The sequence below is a fragment of the Nematolebias whitei genome, chromosome 14, assembly GCF_014905685.2.
Source record: "Nematolebias whitei isolate Nwh7 chromosome 14, NemWhi1, whole genome shotgun sequence".
Classification (NCBI taxonomy): Eukaryota; Metazoa; Chordata; class Actinopteri; order Cyprinodontiformes; family Rivulidae; genus Nematolebias; species Nematolebias whitei.
The window spans coordinates 21,553,084-21,558,716 of NC_056511.1; positions in this window are offsets into that span (position 1 = coordinate 21,553,084).

The following is a 5,633-nucleotide window of genomic DNA, read 5'->3' on the forward strand; positions in this document are numbered from 1 at the left end:
GGGGTCTTTGGGCTGCACTTTGTCTGCACTTTGTTTGCTTAAGATCTTTGTTCAAAACATTGGCCAGTTTTCAAGGACTGCTGGATTCATTCATTCATTCATTCATTCATTCATTCACTGTCTGTCTGTTTGTTTGCTTGCTTTGTGTAATGTCGAACAGTGCAAACAAGCTGTCAAAGTAGATGATTTGTATGAAATTCTGATACATTTTTAAATGACTTTTATGACTTAAATGACTTAAATGGCTGCAGACAAAGTGTAAAAAATTTAAACCCTGTTAAAGATGTGTTATTTCAGATGAGTGGAGGGCCCAGGGACACATTTTGTGTGAAACACATGACATAGAGCTGTGATACGTCATGTGTTTAGCATAGCTCGAGCTGTTCATACAGCAGGACTCTGCTGCACAAGTTTTCAACTGCCATGGGTTTAAATTAGCACCGTGGTCCCTTTCCTCTGCACAACAGCCATGGATGAAATGCATCAAAAAGAGGCAGATTTTCTGTGCAGTAATTAACAAATCAACACATCATTCTCTCGGTGGTAGAAAAATCATCAGTGAAAAGGGAGAAATAATTTCCTTTTGGGTTGTAAACACATTTTGCACAACTACTCAATAAGAACAATGAAATGCCCAACTAAAATAAAAACATTCTACGCAGCAAAATCAGCAGTGTTAAAATAACAGAGTCAACATGCAATGACTCAATCTGAGTTTATAAAACACGGTTGTGAGTAAAACGCCTTCCAGTGTTGATGACAAATCATGGTGTCAAAGTAGCAGGTGTTGAGAATACTCTGGAAAGCTCCTCCCACCGATTTCAAATAATCTGAATTTCTGCCCGCTCCATCTTCTCCTAGACCGAGCAGAGGTAAGTTGACTTAGTAATAAATTAAGAATGTGTAGTTTTAATTTAATTATATTGCATGCATATCTGCCAATATAATTATAACGTGTACAGTTATCGCAGTCTTTTCAGGAAAAATAATTTTAGTGTAGTCTAAAAAAGTTAAATCGGGTCCTCTGGACATAAATAAAAATTGTAGAAACGTTTCGTCTTGAGTGAATTTAACACTGGAATATCAACTCTTGTGAAAGAGTAAATTTAACACCAATTCTGAGTGGGACCAAATACACTCTGAAATAGTGTCAAATTCGACTCTATTAGTGTTGATTTAACACTGCAAAATTTACTGTGTAACTGGACAAAGAGCTGTGAAACACAGTTCACAACATAAATACCTTATAAAGTTAACAACATCAAAGGGCTAACCTTGGACTGACCAAATGTGTTAATGATAAGTGACATTAAGTCAATATATGAGCAAACATATCAGAAGTCTATAGACTTTATCAGTAAATTACTAACACTTCTTAAAATACTGACATATTTCAATTCAATTCATTTATTTTATCAATGTATTTATATAGTGCCAAGTGAAAACAGAAGTCACCTCAGGGCACAGTACAAAAACATTCACACATTATACAAAGTAAAATGCAATTAGTAAAAATTGAATATCTAGAGTAAGTAAGCAAATTGTGTTGAACCTTCACTTTGTCACAGTCTCTCATCCTGAGCAAGCACAAAGGCAACAGTGGAAAGGAAAATTGCCCTTTTAACAGGAAGAACCCTCCAGCAGTCTAAGCCAATTGCAGCATAACTAAGGGATAACAGCAAACCAAGCTGACCCTATAGGATTTATCAAAAAAGAAAGAAAAAAAACGCCTAATCTTAAAACTGGACAATGTGTCAGTCTCACAGACTGGAAATTTGTTCCACAAGAGAAGAGTCTGATAACTGAAAGCTCTACCTCCCGTTCTACTTTTGGAAACTCTAGGAACCACAAGTAAACCTGCAGTCTGAGAGCAAAGTGCTCTGTTGGGATAATATGGAACAATAAAATCTATAATTTCAGGTCTCAGGTCTCAGGTTTCAGGTCTCTCTTGTAAATGAGTCCTCGAGGCTCAATGGGATTTACCTGTATAAATAAAGGTTGATTGATTTTGAGCGCTGTATAATATAAGATGGAGCTAGGTTGTTGAGAGATATTCATATTTGATATTTGACATGTTCAGAGCACAGAATAGAAGTTTATTTTACAACTAACATATTTTACAGTCAATAAAATGTAAAAAAAAAAAAAAAAAAAGTGCAACCAGTTTCCTATTTTATTGGGTTCCACATGAAAGTAAGAGAAAATGTCACGGATATAAAAAGTCATATTTTAAAGAATGGTGATGAAGCATGTTTTCTGAGAGTGGAAGATGGTGAAAAAAAATGCAATAGCAAAGGAGAAAGCTTGAGGTTGAAAAAGCTGACGGGTGTCATTTGTAGATTAGAAAACCCAATGAAAGTATTGCCAAACATATTCAACATTACCTGTGTGACTGTAACTGACTGTGCTTGTCTTAGTTCTGTGCACGTCTTAATTGGTGAACTACTTCATGCCTCAGTCCTACTTGAACACACGTCTGAGGTACACCTGGGATGTTTCTTGGTGCTCCAGAGTCAGAGTACCTTCCTCCAGGCACAAAATACAAAAACAGAGTTGAGAGCTAATTTGTCCAGATCAAACTCTTTTTACCCACATGAATATTAATGAGCAGACTGCAGGCGAGTCTTGGCTGAGTTTTACTGCCCTCCAAACGCTGCAGGAACCATATACAGGACGAACAGGATCGCTGTGTCTCTCGTCTGTCTGAGTGGCGGGCAAACACTGAGCAGGACATAATAAAAATGAAGGATATTTAAACTTTTTGATGTTTCCAAAAACAGACGAAAAAGATCAGTTTGCACCATGACTGTCAGAGGTCAACAGTTATTTCAAGGTGATTCTGTGCACACTTTATTTAACTTCACCCGTCAGATATGAGACAGTTTTGGAGGTTTTCTTCTACAGCGATGAGAAGAAAGCCTTTAATTGCTTATTTCATGGGATCTTTAACAAATTTATTCATATTGGTTAACAAGCAATGAGTTAATCCCTCAGTTGGCTCGTCCAGTATAGAAGTTCAAAAACGTGTTTATAAAGAATTGAAAAAAAGAAAAATCAAGTCCAAATGTCTGCAAGATTCCCTGATGCGTGTGGGTGTGTGTTGTAAAGTAGAAATGCACTCGTTACAGAACACAGAATAAATGTTTGAGTGTCTCTGTGTCTGCAGCTGAATGGGCTTAATGCACTTTAAGTGGTTGACAAGATTTTAAAAGCTTCATTTAAATGTAGCATATTTTCCATTTAATGAAAAGCAGTGGTCTCCTAAAACAACTATAAATAAATGATGGAAATTCAAAGTAATTCTGCACATGTGAGCTGGTGTGAAGTGAGTCAGAAGGAGGAGGAACAGGAAGAACACCTGAGAGCTGCTGGAGTTATTTAAATCTTTGGTTCAGTCAGAAAAAAAGTTTAACAAATATATCAACAGTGGAAACATTTGGTGTCACAATAATTCAAATCAGAATAAAAACAGCAATGCTTTACTAAGCTGTGCAACATTACGTACATACAGTCAATTTTAAAGAAATAAATACAGTTTAAACAGATCAGCCAAGAGAAAACTGAAGATGATGCTTATATAAATGGGATAATTCATAATAAAATCTGAATAGAAAAAGAAGAATTCTCTGTTCTGAAGTGGGCCCAGACCAAACATCGAATCATTTAAACAGAACAACGCTTTCCCTCCTCCCCATCTGTCAGAAATGTGCAAACCAACATCCAAAGATTCTTTTTTTGTGTGTGTTTGAGCTCAGTTTAAGTGTAGAAACATTGTGAAGTGTTTCAATGAACTTATTATCATCGCTCAAATTATTATTTTTTTTTAAAGAAAGAGAAGAAAGAAGAATAAATAAATAATAAAAGAGAAGAAGATAAGACGAGAGACCACCATGACAAAACAACATGCACAGCACAATGCCACCCACAATATCACCATGAAACATTCGACATCGCACAAGGAATTATCTAGCTTCCACCACTACCCAACCTAGCGTGCATCTGTCAAAGCACCTGAATCCAAACACCCGCGCAAGCACGCCCGCCACCACCAGATTTCTCCAAAAGAATGCCCAATAGTGGACGCGGGGGCCCACAGACCCACCCCCCCAGGACACAATGGCAACATAGGGAGGACCGGAGCCACAGACACACAGCGGCCCACAGGCCCGGAGCCCCAAGAGTCTCCCAACAGGGAGAACCGCACCCCCCCCCCAGAGAGGAGCAGAGGAAAGAACCGGGTGACCCCAGCCACCACAATGCAGAGCCTCCAGGAAGCTGCAGCGACGAGCCCACAGGCCCGGCCGGCGACCCATGCCCCCCCCCAAGTAGATCCGGCCATGGACACCGAGCCCCGAGGCCATACCACCCCCCCAGCAGAGCCCCGACAGAGCCAGGGCACCCAGGCCCCGCCAGGCAGCAACCAGGGCGGACCGACGTGCACCCCACCACCCAGCCCAGACACCGAGAGCCACCAATGCACCGGTGGCAAGGGGGTCCCCCGCCAAAGGGGGGCACGACCGGGGGGAGTGGGTCCCACACCAAACATGGGGCCCAAATTGATCCAAGAGAGGGGGGACCACCAAAAACCCAACCTGAGCAACCAACAGGCACACACAGATAGCCCGACAGAATCTCTGTCGGGCCGACCGCATGCACCATCTACCTGACAGCGACCACAGGCCGGCCCCAGCCCAAGGGGCAGAGTAGCAGGAAGCCGCAGCTGAGGAGGGCCGGCTCTCACATCAAGAGCTCCGCACCATAGGCCCGGAGACGCCCCAGCACGCCACCCATGCACCCCCCCACACACACAGCACCCCCACTGCAAATGCCACACAGGAAGACCAGCCAGTGCCCGGATGAGGCAAAGACATGCCCCCAACCGCCGCCCTACACCACCAATGACCACACGTACACTACCATAGCCGACCCCCTGCCGAAAGCCGGCAGCCACCTCGGTCAAAGTGCCGGCCATCGCAACCAGGAACCTAGATTAAAAGAATCGGAACAGCCCAGGAGGAACCGAAGCACCGGCCCCATCACTGACCGCCCCCAAGGCCCAAAGCCCACCCACAGCTCAGACCCCAACAATGCGCCCCCCCCCCTCCATCCCCGACCCCTAGTGTCACACGGAGAAAGGAGGTGTTTGTGAAAGGGGAAAAAATAAATAAATAAATAAATAAATCTATATATGCATAAATAAATTATGAACAGACCCACTTCCTCCTCCTCCCACTCGAATATGGTGTTGATGCATGTTGTTATACAGTGCGTTTAAAACGGGGGGATGAGGTGGCGACCGGCACAGACCCACCTCTTGCCCAGAGAGCAGGCGGCGCCCGTTCACCCCTCATCTCCGCCCAGAACCCTAAATGTCTACATGCTACATATGAGAGTGGGCACAGGTCCGGGAGGTGGAAATGATTGTACATCCCACCACCTAAGTGCGATCATGTGCCCACTCCAGATCCTATATATGCATGTGTCGTGAGAGTGTTATAAGTGAGTGTCTAGGTTGTATATTAAAATTAGGGCCCAGGACCCCACCAGCCACGGAGATGGATGATTCTCCCCGTAGCTCAGTAGTGCACCTGAACCCCAAAACCCTGTTTGAGTGGTGGTGTGGTGGAGTGGGC